General features: G+C 38.6%; 1 protein-coding gene across 1 annotated transcript in view; it reads right to left on the bottom strand.

The window, feature by feature from the left end:
* Nucleotides 1–22,927, bottom strand: part of LOC120531414 (E3 ubiquitin-protein ligase RNF43) — a 425,040-nt gene that overhangs the window by 379,680 nt on the left and 22,433 nt on the right. The window lies entirely within an intron of this gene.

Genomic DNA, 22,927 nt, shown 5'->3' with positions numbered 1-22,927 from the left:
TCCATGATTCTTTAAGTCTTATACATGCCAAAAGCATTCAGAAGGTTTTGGAAGTGTTTCCCCACACTTCCCTGTGGAGCACTTAGCACCACAAAATCACTTTGCTCTTCATGTTGTGGTCATCTTCTCAGCTTTCAGGCACATTTTACAATGTCAACATCACTGTTATCATGTTGCTTTATAATGCAAATTATCCTCCCCATCTACATCCACACCATAATTTAGTACTGTAATATTGACTAAAAATAAAAACTGGTTTAGACAGCAAACTGGAACTTTCATAAATATTACAAAAATTATTTGATTTAAAATTTTAATAGTGTACCAATATAAAGAAATACTAAAATTCTGCATGAAATGCTATCAAATCCAATGAATATTTATTTGTCACAAATTATACATATACTACAATTTGAAGTGAAATGATTAGTTACTCAACTGCCATGAGTGTGCTTTTAAGAAGAATACAAAAGGACAATTAAAATAATGCAGGACTTTATAAATGTGAAAAAATCATTAACAGAACTTTAAATATGTGATAAATAATAACTAAATAAATAACTTAATGTAAGAGAGTTAACAATAGGGCATCATTTCAGTACACTTTTCTAAATTAAGATGGGGACTGTGATAAAAACATCCTCATCAGTCTCTCTTAAGTGGACTTTAGGCAGCAGTAGCATTTACCTAACTTATTAAAATAACAGATTTACGCATTCTGCATTATCGGGTGCTGGCAGAAATTGGGCTACTTTTGGCCGAAGAATGAGAAGAAGAGGGAGGAGACATGTCCGGAGGCAGGAGGAGAGGAGGAAGTTATAAAGAGAGTGGAACTGAGGGTAGGAAATTTCAATGTTGGCAGTATGACTGGTAAGTGGAGAGAGTTAGCTGATTTGATGGAGAAAACGAAGGTGGATATATTGTCCGTGTAAGAAACTAAATGGAAGAGGAGTAAGGCCATGTGGATCGGAAGTGGATTCAAATTGTTCTATCATGGTGTGGATTGGAGTAGAAATGGGGTAGGGGTTATTCTGAAGGAACAGCATGTCAAGAGTGTTTTGGAGGTGAAAAGAGTGTCAGACAGAGTCATGATTATGAAGCTATAAATTGAAGGTGTGATTATGAATGTTGCTAGTGTATATGCCCTGCAAGTTGGTTGTGCAATGGATGAGAAAATTTCTGCAGTGAGTTGGATGAACTGATGCACAGTGTACTCAAGGGACAGAGAGTGGTGATTGGAGCGGATTTCAATGGACATGTTGGTGAAGGGAACAGAGGAGATGAGGAGGTGATGGGTAGATATGGTGTAGGGAATCCATTTCTGGGCTCCCATGAGCCTGGGATTCCCGGACATTTTTCATTCCCGCATTACAACAGTTTCATTCCCGGGAAACCGGGAACTGCCAAGCTCGCATATATAGCGTGTAAAAGTGTAAAAATCAATCAAGAAATAACAGAGTTATAGTTGAAAACTGAAGACTTCATTGACGTCTGTCAGACAACAGCTTTGAACAGCAACTTGAAATTGCAATGCATCAGTCTGTTGCATCCGCATTAGAAACTTGCCATCACAGAATGATGACAAGAAACTGTATTCATCAGTAAAAGCTGAAATGGCGGTGTTTCAGAGCAACGGCAAGCACGGGTGTTGTTAAGAGCAAGTGTATCTGTATCTGATGATTGTGCCGCCTACTTCAGTGGAGGCAAAGCGTGCTTTCTCAGTGGCTGGCATACTCTGCACGAAGTATGCTCTCGCCTGGATGACCGCACGCTGGACAAGTTATGCTTTCTACGCTCTTATTACTGCAACTACCTAGATCAGGGGTGCCCACAGTTTTTCGGCTTGCAAGCTATTTTTAAAATGACCAGATCGAAATGATCTACCTTTATTAAAAAGTTATATATTGTGGACCCGACCCGGACACAGACAGGCGGACCTGTTGTTCTTCAACCACCACACGTTTATTTACAATTATTTACACAAATATGGTCACTCAGTCCAAAACCAGTGCACAATCCCCAATACACAGTCCTGGCCACACAAATGCCTTTTCCTCGGGCCGCCTCCACACTCCTCGTGCCTTGTCCTTCTTCCACCCGACTCCAGAATCGAATGAAGGGAGACGGCATCTTTTATACAGGACCCGGATGAGCCCCAGGTGTTCCCGGCATTCCTCCTCTAGCCACGCCCCAGCGTGGCAGAAGTGCCAGCTGTCCTCCCGGCTGCTCTCCGGGCACCGTCCTAATTCTTCCCCCCAGCATTTCCTGGTGTGGTGGAAGTGCTGGGGTAACAGGTCCCCAAGGCATTGGGGCGCCTCCTGGCAGTGACCACGAGCCCCTACAGGGTGGAGCTTCCATGCCCTGTACCCGTGGCCCCCAAAGCAACCAGGAAGGCGACCCCCACGTGATCCAGGGTGGGCGCAGACCCACATCCGGTCCCTCATGGCGTCCGGCGGGTCATGGCCCCTGGCATCCCTGACAATATATATATATATATATATATATATATATATATATACAGTGGAACCTCGGTATCGTCCTTAATCCATTCCAGACCCTTTGACTTATACCAAACAGGACGTATACCAAACAAATTTTTCCCATAAGAAATAATGGGAAAATGATTAATCCGTTCCCATGAAAAAAAAATCCTATTGCTATTGGCATATTATACATTGATGGGGTTGTATAAAATAATTTAAACACTGCTTAATACTAAAATAAATAAATACAAAAGCAATTAGATGAAATAAATGAAAATTTTACCTCACTTTACTTTTTAATGACATATTTGTTTTTCACAAATCGTAGATACCGTCGTTCTCAGCAAACGGTATGCAACAGCCATGTCCCGGATACGCATGCCACCTTCATACTTTTCAACAATCAATTCAAATTTACATGAAAAAAATACAAAATCACGTTGTGACGATGCAGGTTTGCTGTATGCTCCCATCTGCTGCCGGGGAGCCCTTGAATCCTACAACGTCGGTAATGTGCCTCGCTGCTAACCTCATTGGTAACAACAAAGCAAGGGGATGGTGAAAAAGTGCAAAGTGTTTTTATTAAAACAATTAACAAAACAAAGTGTTCAAATTAAAGTACAGTCTCCAAAGTTCCAATAAATAATCCATAAAATCAGAAGTGAAACGTGGAGGTTAAAAACAATAGAAAAAAAAAGTCATCCTAAAAACAACGAAGTTAAAAGCAGGAAGCATTCTTTAAAAAAAAACAAGAAGCCCGGTGCCTGCTTCCCAACTGGGGAGTCGCCCTACTTGCAGCTGACCTTCGGTCTGCCTGCTTCAGCCACTTCATCCATACGCACGCACACACTCTCGCTCACTCGCTCTCTCTTTCTCTCTCGCGCGTCCGTTCTTTCTTTTTACTCCCCTTCAAGCCAACTCGCGCTTCTGTTTATCAAGATAAGCAGCCCTCTCTCTCTCACTCACTCAACCTCCCGTCTTTTTTTTCTTTTTACTCCCCTTCTAGCTGACTCGCGCTTCTGTTTATCAAGATAAGCAGCCCCAGGAACAATCATGAATGCGGACAGTCCCTCACAAGTGCACTTTGGTGAGAAACGGCCACATCGCTAATCGCCCTGACAACCTTCAGCCACATAACCCCCACGCCCCTCACCAAGCTGCGAGCGCGGTGATTATTTATTTTAAAGCTGGACTTTGACAGGAGTTGTGGACCCGCTATATCACACACGTGAAAGTTCACAGAGAGTTATAGCGCGGGTTGTTCACTGAATGCTAGCAACTGGCGCACTAACGCTCGTGGGCAGTCATGGCTTTGTCTCGAGAGAGGTAAACAAGGTTAACACGCGAGTCATATTCCAAACAAACTGTCGTATACCAAGCAAAATTTTTTGTGTCCAAGCAGGACGTATACCAAGTTGGACTTATTCCCAAGCATATATATATACATATATATACATATATATATACTAGCAAAATACCCGCGCTTCGCAGTGGAGAAGTAGTGTGTTAAAGAAGCAATGAAAAAGAAAAGGAAACATTTTGAAAATAACGTAACATGATTGTCAATGTAATTGTTTTGTCACTGTTGTGAGTGATGAGTGTTGTTGTCATATATATATATATATATATATATACATACACATACACACACACATATAAACATATATACATATACATACATATCTACATATATACACATACATATACATACACACATACATACATACATACACACACATATATACACACAAATACATATATATATACATACACACACATATATAAACATATATATATACACACACAAATACATACATATCTACATATATACACACACAGCTATTTCGTATCAGTGCAATACGCTGCTTGTTAAAATGGATAACACCCGCTCTTACGTGCAAGTCTGTGTGGATCGTATTTGTTCAAGTTCTATTTAAATTTTAAATAGAAGGAATTTTTATTTAGTCGACAGAAATATCTTTGGTAGGAATGGTAAAAACAGACAGGAATATTATTCGTGAATAAATCAACTCAAACCTTAAACAACTTATAATATTTTGCTCTCCATAAAAATGTATCCTGTCTAAATTATACAAGTTAGAAATAAAGTAAACGTTAAAAGAACAAACATTCACATTTCTTTACTCTTATGTAATTTTATATAAAAATAAACTTAGATTTTAAATATCCCAAAAGATTTTGCTCTCCATAAAAGTATATCCTGTCAAAATGATACAAATTCAAATATGAACATGCTGCATAACAAAACCTGGAAATATAAATAAAATGTGTTCCTTTCAGCAATAACAAATCAAATCATTCAGTTGTCTTTGCTCATATGTCATTTTAGAGCTGGACGCCTGGCATCTTTTTTTGGCCACAGGTTCGTTTCTGTTTGGTGTGAGGTTCTGTGTTGTGGAGATTCTCAGGATGGACTGCAGGTGCTCATCAGTGAGGCGACTCCTGTGTGCTGTTTTGTTAGTCTTTATCACTAACCAAACATGCACAAGGTTCGAGCCGCATGTACACGGACTTTTTTTGTTCTTCAAAGTCACCAAAGCGCCGTGCAAACTCAGTGCGCTCAGTTTATCAGCAAAGTGCATATTTGGGAACACCGTAGTGACGACTTGGTTTAACATTACTTGGCAACAGGGAAAGTGGGGCAAATTGCACTGGTGCATTTGTGTCTCCCATAAAAGCAGCTTCACTTGAAATCACTTTGTGATTGTGCACGGGTTAAAACGTCCGCTGAAGTGTCAGATTCTTATTTAATTATGCTGCTTTCTGTATCTTCTGCATTGCATTCAGGTTAACCTGATGTTTTGTCTCATAGTGCCGTCTTAGATTAAATTCTGTAATTACAGCCACATTAGCTCCACAAATGAGACACACGGGTTCAGTAAACATATACTCAGCCTCCCATCGGTTTTTAAAGGCTCTATTTTCAGAATCAACTTTTCTCTTCAGCATCGTGTGAGCTAGCTTCGCAATAACTTGCAGCATCATAACTAAGTGTTGGCAAGGCAGCTGAAGCGCTGCATTATGGGATCTGTAGTTTATTGTGTTACCAGTGCTTCATATACCGGGCTTTAATAACAATAATACAGTATATAAAATGATCTCGGGGCGGATATAATTACGCCGGGCGGATGTGGCCCTGACCCTTGAGTTTGACACATATGGACTAAATAGAACTTGAAAAGATATATTTTTCAAATGTGATCGCGCAATTCAGATAGAGTTGGCGCACTACAGCCTGCATGCCTCAATAAGTCATCCTCCTCTCGCTCTTACTTTTTTACCGTTCATCTAATGAATACACTGAGTATGGCTTTACCAAAACAATCATTGATGGCGAATAAAGTATCCATTATTCGAGTATGTAGATCGGGTTATATATATATATATATATATATATATATATATATATATATATCATAGAGAAGTAGTGTGTTAAAAAGCTAGAAAAGAAAAGGGAACATTTTAAAAATAGCGTAACATGACTGTCAATATACAGTATTTGTTTTGTGAGTGTTACTGAGTGTTGCTGTCATCAAGGATTTGATTATCATTATTTCTTTCAATCAGGTTAGTATTTGTAGGATGTGTTGTGTTCAAGTTACATTCCGTGTTTGTCAATCGTTGTAAAGATGACAGGTTTCATTCATCGATTAGTTTCTTACTGCATCAATAAACAGCTCGTCTTCTTCTTTATCTGAGACCTGACACACTGCATGCACGGGTTTTTACACTGTCTTCCTTTAGCGGGACATTGACTTTTCCACGTGTGCTTTGTTTCGCAGTAGTTGGATTTATGAATATGCTTGTATGTATCAGCGCTTCATATTTTTGCTGCCTTTTCAATTGTGTAATTGGTTTTGTTCAGCGCTCTTTGGAACTGTTGCTTTTATCTGTGCACTCGTCAGTTCCGTGAGCCTTTCGGTGTACATGCATCAAAGGTTCCCAGCTGTGCTGGTGCCATCTCGTGCTATGTCCATGGCTGTATTTAATGTTACCTTAGTCCTGGCACTTAAAACTTTCTCTCGCAGTTTAAGCTGAGTTTGTACAAACACCACCCTGACCATCTCATCTTCCTCTCCATAAGCACAGTCCTTAACCCGTGAATATTTAGTGGGAGTTTGCTATTGGATTGCGCTGACGGACGACCTTATATGGGCAGGCACTAAATTACAAACGCCAGTGGCAGCCTGTCTATGAACTTAATTTAAAGTGTAGGTTTACATGTGCTTTGTTTCAGTAGCAGAACTCATGAATATGGTTGTATATGTCACTTTCGCTTCGCTTCTTATTGTTTCGCTGCCTTCTCAATTATATAATGCATGTTTTCTTGAGGTCTTCCTGGTTTTCTATGTACTGCGTGATTACGTGGGAGGCGTGATGATGTCACGAAACTCCGCCCGGCGTTGAAGCTCATCTCCATTACAGTAAATGGAGAAAAACTGCTTCCAGTTATGACCATTACGCGTAGAATTTCGATATAAAACCTGCCCAACTTTTGTAAGGAAGCTGTAAGGAATGAACCTGCCAAATTTCAGCCTTCCACCCACACGGGAAGTTGGAGAATTAGTGATGAGTCAGTGAGTGAGTCAGTGAGTAAGTGAGTCAGTGAGTGAGTGAGTGAGGGCTTTGCCTTTTATTAGTATAGATATATATACATATATATACATATACATATATATATACATATATATATACACATATATATACATATATACATATATATATATACATATATATATATACATATATATATACATATATATACACATATATATACATATATATATACACATACATATATATCTATATATATCTATACTAATAAAAGGCAAAGCCCTCACTCACTCACTCACTCACTCACTGACTGACTCGCTCACTCACTCACTCACTCACTGACTCATCAATAATTCTCCAACTTCCCGTGTGGGTGGAAGGCTGAAATTTGGCAGGTTGATTCCTTACAGCTTCCTTACAAAAGTTGGGCAGGTTTTATATCGAAATTCTACGCGTAATGGTCATAACTGGAAGCAGTTTTTCCATTTACTGTAATGGAGATGAGCTTCAACGCCGGGGCGGAGTTTCGTGACATCATCACGCCTCCCACGTAATCACGCAGTACATAGAAAACCAGGAAGACCTCAAAAAGCGCCAAAAAACATGCATTATATAATTGAGAAGGCAGCTAAACAATAAGAAGCGAAGCGAAAGTGACATATACAACCATATTCATGAGTTCTGCTACTGAAACAAAGCACATGTAAACCTACACTTTAAATTAAGTTCATAGACAGGCTACGCTGGCGTTTGTAATTTAGTGCCTGCCCATATAAGGTCGTCCGTCCGTCAGCGGCAATCCAATAGCAAACTGCCACGGGTAAATATTCACGGGTGAAGGACTGTGCTTATGGAGAGGAAGATGAGATGGTCAGGGTGGTGTTTGACACAAACTCAGCTAAACTGCGAGAGAAAGTTTTAAGTGCCAGGACTAAGGTAACATTAAATAAAGCTATGGACATAGCACGAGATGGCACCAGCACAGCTGGGAACCTTCGATGCAAGTACACCGAGTGGCTCACGTGAACTGACGCAGTGCACAGATAAAAGCAACAGTTCCAAAGAGCGCTGAACAAAACCAATTACACAATTGAAAAGGCAGCAAAAATATGAAGTGTCTGATAAGCATATTCATAAATGCAGCTACTGTGGAAACAAAGCACACGGTGGAAAAAGTCAATGTCCCGCTAAAGGAAGACAGTGTAAAAACCCGTGCATGCAGTGTGTCAGGTCTCAGATAAAGAAGAAGACAAACTGTTTATTGATGCAGTAAGAAACGAATCGATGAATGAAACCTGTCATCTTTACAACGATTGACAAACACGGAATGTAACTTGAACACAACACATCCTACAAATACGAACCTGATTGAAAGAAATAATGATAATCAAATCCTTGATGACAGCAACACTCAGTAACACTCACAAAACAAATACTGTATATTGACAGTCATGTTACGTTATTTTTAAAATGTTCCCTTTTTTTTCTACCTTTTTAACACACTACTTCTCCTCTATGATACGCGGGTATATATATATGTATATATATATATATCCCGCTCTACATACTCGAATAATGGATACTTTATTCGCCATCAATGATTGTTTTGGTAAAGCCATACTCAGTGTATTCATTAGATGAACGGTAAAAAAGTAAGAGCGAGGGGAGGATGACTCATTGAGGCATGCAGGCTGTAGTGCGGCCAACTCTATCTGAATTGCGCGATCACATTTGAAAAATATATCTTTTCAAGTTCTATTTAGTCCATATGTGTCAAACTCAAGGGCATGGCCACATCCGCCCGCGCGTAATTATATCCGCCCGAGATCATTTTATATACTGTATTATTGTTATTAATGGCCCGGGTATATGAAGCGCTGGTAACACAATAAACTACAGATCCCATAATGCAGCGCTTCAGCTGCCTTGCCGAACACTTACCGCGTTAATCAAGTCTACCTTATGATGCTGCAAGTTATTGCAAAGCTAGAGTTATTGCGCACTGAGTTTGCACGACGCTTTGGTGACTTTGAAGAAGAAAAAAAGTCCGTCTACATGCGGCTCGAACCTTGTGCATGTTTGGTAGCACATATCTGTGTGAGAAGCTCTTCTCAGTGATAAAGACAAACAAAACAGCACACAGGATTCGCCTCACTGATGAGCACCTGCAATCCATCCTGAGAATCTCCACAACACAGAACCTCACACCAAACAGAAACGAACTTGTGGCCAAAAAGATGCCAGGCGCCCAGCTCTAAAATGACATATGAGCAAAGACAACTGAATGATTTGATTTGTTATTGCACGTAAGAGCGGGAGTCAACTGTTTTAACAAACAGCGTATTGCACTGATACGAAATAGCTGTGTGTGTATATATGTAGATATGTATGTATATGTATATATATGTGTGTGTATGTATGTATATGTGTGTATATATGTGTGTGTATATATGTAGATATATACGTATGTATATATGTGTATATGTATAGATATGTATATATATATATGTTTATGTGTGTGTGTGTATATATATATATATATATATATATATATATATATATATATATATATATATATATATATATATATGACAACAACACTCATCACTCACAACAGTGACAAAACAATTACATTGACAATCAGGTTACGTTATTTTCAAAATGTTTCCTTTTCTTTTCATTGCTTCTTTAACACACTACTTCTCCGCTGCGAAGCGTGGGTATTTTGCTAGTATATTATATATATATATATATATATACACACACACACATATACACACACACTGAGTATACTTTATACATAAAATATATGTAGTCGTACCTTGCATAACTGAATAACCTTTATGGCACAATAACAATTCAATACATTTATGGTCACTACAGTATTTGGACTTAATAATCTTCATGTGGGAAAAGGCTGACTCGCATAAATAAGTAGAGCTGAATAATGCAGTCAAGGAGCTTTTGAATTCAGTTGAGTGAAAAATGACGGCTGTCTGATTAACTGCAATTTTAGTTCCCTCTCTTTTCTCCTTCTCAGATCACTTTTCAGTTGGAAGTCAGTTTCGTAGTTTTTATGAACAGTTCGAAAGCGCCTTTCCACATTTTCTTTCTCTGGAATAGTAATGATAGATTGACAGATCAGACAAACGCACTTCAGTTGTGACATTGTGAGAGAAAAAATATCCTCTTCTAATTCCACATAAAGCCCATACCCTCCCCAAACAATTCTTTGAGAATATCCCCACTGTTCTGTGAGAGCATAGTGTTGCATGATCGCATCTCTGCCATGAGTCCTTGTGGGGCAGTGTACCTGTCCCATTAGAACATCTTGCCTGGCAACCCCTTACAGCATCAGCCCCATAAACTGTGTGTGTGTGTGAATGTATTTATATATATCCAAAAAATTGGGAAGGCTAGCAGGGACAGTTTCACTACAGAGCATATTAACAAAATCAAAAAAGGATAGTTATACAAGGTGCACGTAATTATCGAGGCAGGCAATGAAGAAACAAAACTAACAAGCATTTGTTAAGAGCAAAAGGCAAAATATTATTTTTTTGCATGCAACATTAGGTCTCATAAAACGGTGCTGATGATGTTGTTACCGACAGAAGCAGTACAAAATAAATAAGCACAACCATAACAGAATTACTTGCCATAAAATACATGGAAAAAAATGACTTAATTCTTGACAAAAATAATAATATATACATAAATATATAAATATATATATACACACTGAGCAAATCATTACACCTGTTTATCCATGTAATTATCTAATCAGACAATCAAAATACATAAAATCAAGCAGATACAGCTCAGGAGCTTCAGTTAATGTTCAAACACCAAAATGGGGAAAAATGGGACCTCAGTGATTTTTGGTTTAATCACTATCCTCATCCTTCTTGATCTAAGTACGGCCTTTGACACTATTTGTCACACTACTCTTCTCAATAGATTATCTTCGATTGGCAATACACACACTCCACTAGATTGGTTCAGATCCTACCTCTCAGGCCGCACTCAGTTCATTCAGCTTGAAAATTTCACATCCCAACCCACTGCTGTTACTTAAGTTGTGCCCCAGGGCTCTGTCCTGGGGCCCCTCCTTTCCCACGGCAATATCTTTTGTAAATATAACATGTTATGCTTCAACTGCTATGACATCCAGCTCTAACTCACCAGCAAACTTACTTCTTCCTTTCCACCTTCTCCGCTTATTGATTGCATAGCAGAAATTAAATCCTGGTTTTCTTCAAATTTTCTTAAATTTCTTCCAGTTAGGTTCCGCATTCAATTCAAAAGTCTTCTGTTAACTTTTAAGGCTATCCACAACCTTGCCCCTCCATATCTGTCCGACATCCTTCATGTTGCCATTCTCTCCTGCACCCTTAGATCTTCTTCCTCCATCCACTTGACTGTCCCTTTCGTCCGTCTTACCACCATGGGGAGCATAGCACTCAGCTGCTCTGGAACTCACTACCATCTGAGCTTAGAAATATTGATTCATTCTCACTTTTCAATTCTAAACTTAAAACTAATTTGTTTAAGACTGCTTTTTCTCTTTGACTACAATTTCTCTGTCTGATTTTAAATTTTGTATTTTAGTTGTGTTTATAATGTTTGTTTTATCTATTGTTCGTTGTCCATGAGTGTCTGGAAAGGCGCCTACAAATAAATGAAAATTATTATTATTATTATTATTTCAAGCATGACATGATTGTGGGTGCCATACAAGATGGTTTGAGTATTTCTGTAATTGCTGATTTCCAGGAATTTACATGCACAACAGTCTCCAGAGTACTCAGAAGGGTAGAAAAAAAAGCATCAGTTATGTAGACAAAAACGCCTTTTTGATGAGTCAACTTCTCAAAACTATGTGAAAGAAAACTTGGTTGTATTGTTAATTAACTATTATTTTGTGATGCCATATTGTACACAAGGGAGGGATTTGCACTGCCGTACAAGGACAGTAGTGCGCACTCTACATTTTTCAAACATACAGATAGGAATTTCATTCCATATGTACTGTACCATGTGGCAATATTCTAAAATGAACTGATGACATGCCATTTTATATCAAAGCTTTGGCTTTTCAAAAATGTATGGTTTTGGCATTGTACTCCTGCTTATTATTACTAACTGCAATAGAGATAAGCCATGGTGAAACCGAAGGAAACTTAATTTTTTTATTCAAACCAAGTCTGTGTTAAGAAAAAAGTAGAAAGAGAACAACTAAGGACAGTGTTAGTAACTTTTACTGTTTCTTAATGGTAGATATTTATTCAAGTCCATTATATGATGAGGCAGTTTTGTGTCATCTCAATTCAGCATTGTAATTTGTAATAAATTTAAATCAACATTGAATGAATCAGCTTTGATTCACTTTTACAGCATTATGGAATACAAAGATGTGCAGTGATATCTATGAACCCCAATACCCCTCCTATCATTCAGTTTATTAATTTGAGATTAAATATATCTTCATGAAACCACACTAAACCAGGAAATACAAAGTAGCATTACACATGGTTCCAGCTCAACAAGGAATTAAGGCATTTATGGATTCATGCACAAAAAGCAATTACTAATGGGTCACTTTTAAAAAACACTAGCGTTTGCTTTCTTATCTTAACCAATTATATGAACACTCTTGGGCAATGCCAGATACTTTCGCTAATGATATATAAACAAGGTAATATGTGGGACTCACTTTTAGTAGATGATTTTATTTCTTATAAAGCCATTAGCTTACAGATATTCTCCAGTATGCCAAAAACATGTCATGTACCACACTTGAACACAACCGAAGGTCTTATTTTCATAAGTATTATTATTAGTCCTGCCTCATGGAAGTGACATAGAGCTAGTGGGAGTCTTGGATTCCAAGATTTAACCTTCTTATTAAATTGAGAAAAAGGAATGCTTATGTTGTAGAATGCCCAGGATAGGGTTGGAACTAGTTTTCCTAAGTCACCAAAACTGTGCTTCTCTTTTGCTTAGATTGTTCCTTTTTTAAAAACTTGGTGTATACACCTGCAGAGATTTTCCCCAGAAATGCATTGGGCAAGAGTTTCTCAATTGGCCATATCTCAGTTATAACATTAATGAACTTACAATTTCATAGTTTTATGTTAATTAAATATGTATCTGGTCTGTTTTACTACAGGTATAACTTAATCTGTGTGTTCATGCTTGTCAATGGTGTACAGTTTATAGCATTACAGCTGGAATTGTGTGCAAGTACTCTGAGCCTGTACTCAGTGAAGACCACTATACTGAAATAAATTAAACTGAACATTAAGGGAAAAAAGGCTTGTGCTTCCTGACAATTCTTAATTTCAAATTAGTAAATTAATGCCAAATATGCAATATCCTAACTTGTGATTTTTAGTTCTACTTATACTTTCAATGAAGGACTAAATTAAAATGAAATCTCACTTTGGCTGAACGTTGGTTCAAGATTTTGACTTATTTACAAATTCAGATGGGCGGGGGGCAGGAAACAGTTTCTGTCTGTCAAGAAATATGGTAAAAACATTTCATTTTTTTATTATTAAGAGCCATAAATACACATTAGTTTTTCTTAAGAAAAATTAAATTAAGCTCTGATTTAATCATTTTAAAAGTTTACAATGCAACTCTAAACTTAACTGAACTGGTGATAGGTGTAACCACATGGGAGGCAAACACTAACGTTAGTAATATGGACAAATTCCAACAGCAGTATTTCAATGTCTGGATTGCACATTTTAGTTTTAATTGTAACAAGCTTGCTTTTACACCATGGCCCAATCACATACTGTAGATTTCCAGTCTAACTACTGCCTTTTTTCACTCTGAAAAAACCAGATGAATTCTGTAACATACTTCTGTAATAATAAATTAAAGCCAGTCCTTCACAATACACAAAATTCTATATTACCTGAACTTGCCGTGGATTGACATGACATGTGACAGTTAATCTCTTTCTACCATACGTTTATCCTCACTCCTGACCTTTCCCCTTTCCATCGTTGTATGAACTGCTGCTCCAATAAAGTATAACAGGGCTTCTTAGGCACAGTATTACCAGCTGAAAACCCAACTTTATGTTCCTCAGAGTCTCTTGCATTTAAGATGTTGCAGAGATGAGACTGCTTTCAGATCCTTTTTCTCTTCCTGTGACTTCTCTCAAGTTTGCAGCTCATCCAAAAGGTAGTGTGGATGATTTAATGCTCAATAGCACCGTTTCATCAATTTAAAATCCATTTATAAATTTCTAGAAACAAGCCAGATGCCATATTATATCTAATGTTAAAATTGAGAATTGTTAAAAAAAGGAAGTTTATCAGAAACTACTAAGAGCAAAGAAATAAAGAGAGAACAAAGAACTTCTGTAAAAGGATGTCACCTGCAAGGCATACGAAAGTACAAGTCAGTCCAACAATTTTCAAGTGGGCTTGTCTTACATGTCTAAGAAATTCATTAAACCTTTCTGTTTCACTTTAAACAAATTATGTTAATAGGATTAGTATGGGATTGGTACTAAAATTTTGACTTTGGTATCAATAGCAGGGACAACTGACTCTTTAAGTCTTTCACATAGGATGTACAGTCATCGCCAAAAAGTTTGAGAATTAAACAAATAGTAATTTTCACAAAGTTTGCTCCCTAAGTTTTTATAATGGCAATTTGCACATACTCCAGAATGTTATGAAGAGTCATCAGATGAATTGCAATTAACGGCAAAGTCCCTCTTTGCCGTGAAAATGAAGTTAATCCCAAAAAATCCATTTCTACTGCATTTCAGCCCTGCCACTAAAGGACCTGCTAACATCATTTCAGTGATCCTCTTGTTAACACAGATGAGAGTGTTGACAAGGACAAGGCTGGAGATTACTCTGTCATGCTGACTGAGTTAGAATAGAGAGGTTCAACTGTTGTGAAGAAGGCTTCAGGGCACCCAAGAAAGTCCTGAAAGTGCCAGGATCGTCTCCTAAAGTTGATTCAACTGCGGGATCAGGACACCACCAGTGCAGAGCTTGCTCAGGAATGGCAGCAGGCACATGCAAATGCATCTGTATGCACAGTGAGGCAAAGACTTTTGGAGGGTGGCCACTTCTCTTCAAGACAAGCATCAGGGACAGACTGATATTCTACAAAAGGTATAGGGACTGGACTGCTTAGGATTGCGGTAAAGTCATTCTCACTGATAAATCCCATTTTCGATTGTTTAGGGCATCCAGAAAAAAAGATTGTCCAGAGAAGAAAAGGTGAGCGCTACCATCAGTTCTTTGTCATGCCAACAGTAAAGCATTCTGAGACCATTCATGTGTGGGGTTCCTTCTCAGCCAAGGGAGTGGGCTCACCCACAATTCTGCCTAAGTGCACAGCCATGAATAAAGAATGATACCAAAACATCTTCTGAGAGCAACTTCAACCAAACATCCATGAACAGTTTGGCGATAAACAATGCCTTTTCCAGCGCTGTGCCATCAAAACATAATTTTGGGTCCATGGCCAGGAAACTCCCCAGTCCTTAATCCCACTGAGAACTTGTGGTCAATCCTCAAGAGGCAGGTGGACAAACAAAATCCCACAAACTCTGAATGTCTGGGTGCCCCAAACTCCAAGCATTGATTATGGAAGAATGGGCATGGGCTGCCATCAGTCAGGATTTGGCAAAGAAGTTGATTGACAGCATGCCACGGCGAATTACAGAGGTCTTGAAAAAGAAGGGCCAACACTACAGATATTGACTCTTTGCACAGACTGAGATCTAAAAACACTGAAGCAGCAAACATTGTGAAAACCAATACTTGTGTCATTCTCAATAATTTTGGCCATAGCTGTTTCTTTGCATAACCCCTAATGTCCACAAGGATCTGTAATGATATTTCTGATTTGGTGGTGCAAGATTTCTCTGTCCCCAAGTCACCTTTTCAGGTATATTAAAATTCTGAAGAATTTGTTAATGTCTAGCATATATAAAATCAGGCATGTGCACATAGCTTTAAATGTATAGGTGCTCAGGTCAGGTTAATTAGACAAGCAAGGTGCAAAAGAGAACTCAAAATGAAATTAAATAATTCATTCCAGGGTGGCCATTCTGTATATATAAATCTCAATTCTTCCTATGGAGGGCCTGTGCCTTGACAAAAAGTGCTTTCCCTTGGGTTCCACCACAATCCTGCTTCCCATTCCTCACAGCAGCAAGATACATGACATCACAATATATTTGTAGCAGAAGATACTATTTTGAGTCCTACTAACGGGAATGTTACAACATTGTTATGAATGCATATTTTGAAGAAGCATTGTGGGTATAAAAAAAAATGCAAATATATAATAATACTAGCAAAATACCCGCGCTTCGCAGCGGAGAAGTAGTGTGTTAAAGAAGTTATGAAAAAGAAAAGGAAACATTTTGAAAATAACGTAACATGATTGTCAATGTAATTGTTTTGTCACTGTTATGAGTGTTGCTGTCATATATATATATTATATATATATATATATATATATATATATATATATATATATATATATATATACATAAACACATCTACATATATACATATATATACACATATCAACATATATATACACATACATATACATACATACATACACACAGACATATACATATATATATATATACACACACACACATATCCACATATATATATACACATATATATACATACATATCTACATACATACATATATATCTACATATGTATATACTGTATATAGCAAAATCCCCGTGCTTCGCAGCGACGAAGAACTGCTTTTAAATTTTTATTAAGAAGAAAAGAAAACCTTTTTAAACTGAGGGAAAATATACCAATAACTATCTGTTAAGGATCTCTTTGTATACCACATTGTCAGTTCAGCACTCCGGTTGTAATATGACCAAGCTGTGCACTGAGATTACTTTTGAGAATGCAACGTATAGTTTTGTCCAGGAGGAAAGCAATGTTGCCTCAAATCAATGGCAACCTTTTGTAGGGTGTGTCCCTGCGACTTATTAATTGTCATCGCGAAGCAGAGCCTTACTGGAAATTTGAGGCATTTTAATTGAAATGGGAGATCAGAGGGTATAACGGTGATGCGAGGAATACATTCAGAGTGTGGCGCTCTGCTGTTTTTTTGTGTAGCTGCCTTCACACAGCTTCTCGTCTGCTTTATAAACGAACCCCATATAGGGCCGTTGTTTTTCCTTGCTTCGCGGTTCTGTATGGTTTTATTGTTCGTTTATTACGATTCTTATAGTTATTGTGTAGCTATTCGAGACTTACTTTACTGTTCAGGTACCCATTTCCTTTATTTACTCCGCGGCTTTGTACGCTATTTTTTGTTTGTTTATTACGATTATAGATATTTATTGATTCCCTTCTTTAGATGACTGCCTGCTCATATAAGGCGCTCCGCTGGTTTTTTGTGAAGCAGCCTTTACACAGCTTCTCCACTGTTTTATAAACGAACGACATATAAAGCCATCCTTTTTCCTTGCTTTGCCAAGGAAGCTGCCTTTTTATTTAATCCACGGGTTCTCCGCTGTTTTATTGTTCGTTTATTACAATTATTATAGTTCTCTTTATATATCACATTGTCAGTTCAGCACTCTGGATGCGAGGAATACATTTGAGTGTGGAGAAACTCTAGAGACAGCGTGTGTATTAACTTGTGGATTTTTCTGTGATTATATGGTGGCAGCGTGACGAAGTTGCTTCCGCTAGACCGCGTTAGCTGTGGAGCTCAACTCGGAGCATATTCTTTTCCTACCTTGTCAAAGGTGTTGTGCGTTTTTTGAACAGGTTTGATGCATGGAAGTGATCACTCGTACTGCGTTCAGTCAGTTCACGTGAGCTGCTCTCTTGTGTGATGTTGCAATGTCCACGGCTTTATTTAATGTTAGCTAAGACCCGGCACTTAAAAGTTTCTCGCTACAGCAATTTTAACTCCGTTATAAAGTGATCCAAAGTCTTGTTTATACCTCGTGTCTTCTCATTAAACTTGTATCTTGCGAATAAAGTATTCAGCGTTTTTCTTCAGCACTCTTTGGGAGCTCTTCCTTCTTTTCTACATACTGCGGTCACAGTCAGTTCACGTGATTACGTGGGAGGCGTGATGATATCACACGCAGCTCCGCCCCCCACGGCCATTGAGCTAACGTCCATTACAGTATATGGAGAAAAATAGGCTCCAGTTATGACCATTACGCGTAGAATTTCAAAATGAAACCTGCCCAACTTTTGTAAGTAAGCTGTAAGGAATGAGCCTGCCAAATTGCAGCCTTCTAACTACAAGGGAAGTTGGAGAATTAGTGATGAGTGAGTCAGTGAGTGAGTGAGTCAGTAAGGGCTTTGCCTTTTATTAGTATAGATTGTGAAGGACGGTGCTAGCACGTGTGGCTCGTAAGTACTTATGCTCCTTTTTGTGGATGCTTTCATGACTCACTGTCCTGACAAGAATCTGGAAGAATACAGGTCGGTCAATAAGACTGCAACATGCTGACAATAGTGAGCAAAGTGAAAGAGCAGGTAACAGGTACCTCAGCACCTGTGCAGGATCGGCACAGTGCCAATGTAGAATGCGCACAATCTGTCTACTTTTTCCCTCCTTTACAGATGTAATATTTTTTATTAAAGACCAGAATCAGCAGCCATAAGGAGGTCATTAGTAATTTTAACAAGTGCCGTTTCTGTACTATGAAGGGGGCGAAAACCAGACTGGAACTTCTCATATAGATTATTGTGAGACAAGTGGGTGTGAAGTTGGATAGCTACTATTTTTTCAAGAATTTTGGAGATAAAGGGCAAGTTAGAAATGGGGCGAAAATTATTGAAATTAGTAGGATAACAACCAGGTTTTTTTAATATTGGGGTTATAGCAGCAGTTTTGAAAGATGAGGGAATAATACCAGTAGTAAGAGAAGAGTGAATGATGGCAGAAATAAGAGGGACTAGAGAGGGGAGGCAGGCTTTAACCAAAACTGTAGGCAGGGGGTCCAGCTGACAAGTAGATGACTTGGATTGTCAGATGAGATCTGAGATTTCAGAGGAAGTGGGAAGCTGGAAAGAAGAGAAAGAGTGAATAGGTGAGTGTAGTTCAGAAGAAATACAGAAAGGATCTGGACCAAGGTGCTGATGTATCTTTTGGATTTTCTCATTGAAAAAAGACATAAGAGAATTATAGAAGGCAGTTGAGTGAAGGTGAGATGGTAAAGAGTCTGGAGGTTGTGTAACATTATTAAGTAAAGAAAACAAAGACTTGGTGTTACCTGTATTACAAGTAATTAACTGAGTGTAATAATTAGATTTGGTTTGAGCTATACAATCCTTGTAATAGAGTAGATGATTTTTATACATCTCTTTGTGGACAAAGAGTCTGGTTTTTTTAAACAACCTTTCAAGTTGCCTGCCTTTAGCTTTCAAAAGCCGAAGTTCAGGTGTAAACCAGGGGGCAGAAAAGGAAAAGAAACAGATCTGGTTTTTAGCGGAGCCAGAGAATTAAGAATACCATTAAGACAAGTGTCATAATATGAGACCAGTTCTATGGGAGAGGATAAATTATAAAAGTCCATTTGCGAATCAATTCTAGAAGACAGCAAATTCAAGTTGATATTCTTAATGTTACGAAAGGCTATGAGACGTGGAAGCTTAGGAACAGAAAAGGTAAGTTTAGCGTTGAATGAGAGGAGAAAGTGGTCGGTTATAGTGAGTTCATCTGCTGTAAGATCAAAAGGAACAACACCAGAGCAGCAAATCAAGTCCAAGATATGTCCTTTACAATGGGTAGGAACATCAGTGTGCTGCTGGTATCCAAAACTCTCCAGGCAACATAAAAAGTCTCTAGTGAGAGGGATATTGATATTGTCCAGATGTATATTAAAATCCCCCAGCAGAATTATATTTGGAGTAATTACAGATAGATTGGTAAGGAAGTTTTAAGATCGTTCAAAAAATTGTTGTTAGACTTAGGAGGACAGTAGACAGTTGCAATGATGGTTGGAACTGGCCCAGACAATTGACATACAGTCGATTCAAAAGAGCTAACAGCAGGAGCAGGCAACAGCAGGACTTTCCACTTCTTGCGATAAATTATCGCAACACCTCCTCCACGGCCAGATGCACGGGGTTGACAAATGTAAACAAACCCCGGAGGAGTGCATTCATTAAGTTGTGAAAAGTCTTGAGGTTGCTGCCAAGTCTCAGTTAAACAAAGAAAGCCAAACTTACGGTCAATGAGGAGATCCTGAATAAGATGTCCCTTGCTCGTAAGTGAGCGGATGTTCAATAGATCAAAGCTGACAATGTTGCTGTCGCATTTGACAGTGGTGTTAGTCGACCGAGCTAAGCTGGCCAACACCCTATGGTCAGCGTTCCTATCTGTGTTATGTGGAGGGTGCCGAAAATCAGACCAAAAAGAGTTAATTCCTTTCGAGGCATCCGTTCGGAATCTCTGACGGGACCCACGATGGATGTACCTCCGACGAGGGAGAAGTATGATGTCCGGGTCGAAACATAGCACCGACAGCAAAGGCACAGACTGGAGAAGACGCAGTCGAGGCAGCTCAGCAGCTGGGTACTGGAGGAGGCCAGTCGCAGGTTGAATAACGAGCGACAGAAGACTCCAAACAAACAACCAAGCAAAAATCCTACCAGTCCACATTGTAGGCGAGGAGGCCGCAAGCAGCTCAGACGTGCAGAGAATAAACCGGTAAGTTTCAAACGAAACGGAGGTTAGGCTGAAGCTAAATGCAGACACAGCATATAGTATATAGTATATAGCATATATAGCCACGCAGAGATGTCAGCAATATGGCAAAAGAAATACCATCAAAATCACTAGTCTTAGCAAAATCAATATTCTAGTTACCGGCGAGCAGCGGCGACCAGTCCTGCCAGCGTTCACTCAACCGGAAGTAAGAGTCTAAGTAAGTAAGTAAGTAAGTTCTAAGGCTTCTGGCACTGAGCCTAAGCGCCAGAAGAAACGCTCCAGGAGAAGGCTGAACTACTGGATTTGCTCCGGGAACTAAAAGGTTATGCTGCAGTAGCACGCTACTGTGGCATTAATGAAACCACCGCAAGCTACATAAAGAAGAACGAAGCAGCGATCTGGAGTACCGTATCTGTAGGTTTCTGTGACAGTGCCAAAACGGTAATGACCGTAAGGAATAAAAATGTCATCAGGATGGAATCTGCCTTGGCATTGTGGATCACCAACTGCAGGAAGAACAACATCCCCTTGGACGGTAACATAATCCGTGAGAGAGCACGGAAATTGTACCAGCAGTTCGCTACAGGAGACAATGTAGCAACTTCCCATCACAATGGTCCTGAAACCTATAAAGAAAAGCCAGGACAAAACCCCACCAGAAGAAGACCTGTCCAAAGATACAACTCCTCCTGAAGCGCCTGAACAAGAGGCGCCAACCTGAGGAGTTATAAATCCTCTGCATCATACTGCACAGCTACTTCATCAATATCATTCATCGTTGGTAAATACCCCTACATGTTACTGTATTTTAATTAAATGAAATTATTATGTATTTATTCTACTTATAACAAAGAAAATGACAGCGCATACCAAAGAAAATATGCTTGTATGAATTACAGTACGTATAGCGGTAACATCGGTATTTTACATTCTAGCACCGCGGGAGACACAGCAGTACAGTACTGTACAGTAGATGGGTTTACCTTTACATTCTGTTTTTAGGTAATGTATTAAGCTAATTTTTTAGGTAATGTATTAAGCTAATTTTTTAGGTAATGTATTAATGTATTAAGCTGAGTTTGCAATGAAATTAAAGTGCTTTTGGGGGCATACTGTATTTAGGATTTAAACTACAAAAATAGGCATTTAAAAAGCATTTTTTTAACCTCATTCAAAAGTCGAGGTTTTTCCACAATTTACGGGTGCTCTAGGAACATAACCCCTGCAAATTTTGGGGGTGTACTGTATGTGCCAAAATCAGTAGCCATATAAGATGGAGACTAACTGTGGGACTCAGCATGTTGCATAACAGTGACCACAGTACTTTTCATGTTACACTCTGTATTATCATATGTAATATTTTTATTCCCGATGTGTTAAACCTTACATTTATTTCACTTATCCTTCAATTGATAAGATCACCCAAGTCTGCATTCTGTCCACAACGATCTGTAATGATACTTCTGACTTGGTGGTGCAAGATTTCTATGTCCCTAAGTCACTTTTTCAGTTGTATTAAAAGTTTGAAGAATTTGTGTATGTTTAGCATTAATATATGGTGATTTTAAAGTGTTGTGGCAAAAGGAAAATCAGAATTATGAGTTACTAGCAAAATACCCACGCTTCGCAGCGGCGAAATACTGCCTCAATATTTTATTAAGAAAAAAGAAAACATTTTTAAACTGAGGGAAAATATACAAAAAATTATTTAAGGATCTCTTTGTATACTACGTTATCAGTTGGCCATTTCAACAACAACAACAACATTTATTTATATAGCACATTTTCATACAAACAGTAGCTCAAAGTGCTTTACATAATCAAGAATAGAAAAATAAAAGAAACAATAAGAAAATAAAATAAGTAAACATTAATTAACATCGAATAAGAGTAAGGTCCAATGGCCAGGGGGGACAGAAAAAACAAAAAAAAAACTCCAGACGGCTGGAGAAAAAATAAAATCTGTAGGGATTCCAGACCATGAGACCGCCCAGTCCCCTCTGGGCATTCTACCTAACATAAATGAAACAGTCCTCTTTGGATTTAGGGTTCTCACGGAAGGACTTGATGATGATGGTCACGTACACTTCTGCCTTTTAATCCATCCATCATTGTTGGAGCATCGTGATGCTTTGAGTAGGTGGAGGTGGCACAGGCCA

This window comes from Polypterus senegalus, chromosome 6 (assembly GCF_016835505.1).
Source record: "Polypterus senegalus isolate Bchr_013 chromosome 6, ASM1683550v1, whole genome shotgun sequence".
NCBI lineage: Eukaryota > Metazoa > Chordata > Cladistia > Polypteriformes > Polypteridae > Polypterus > Polypterus senegalus.
The sequence above is the reverse complement of the archived record's forward strand: the minus strand, read 5'-3'. Positions and strand labels throughout refer to the sequence as shown.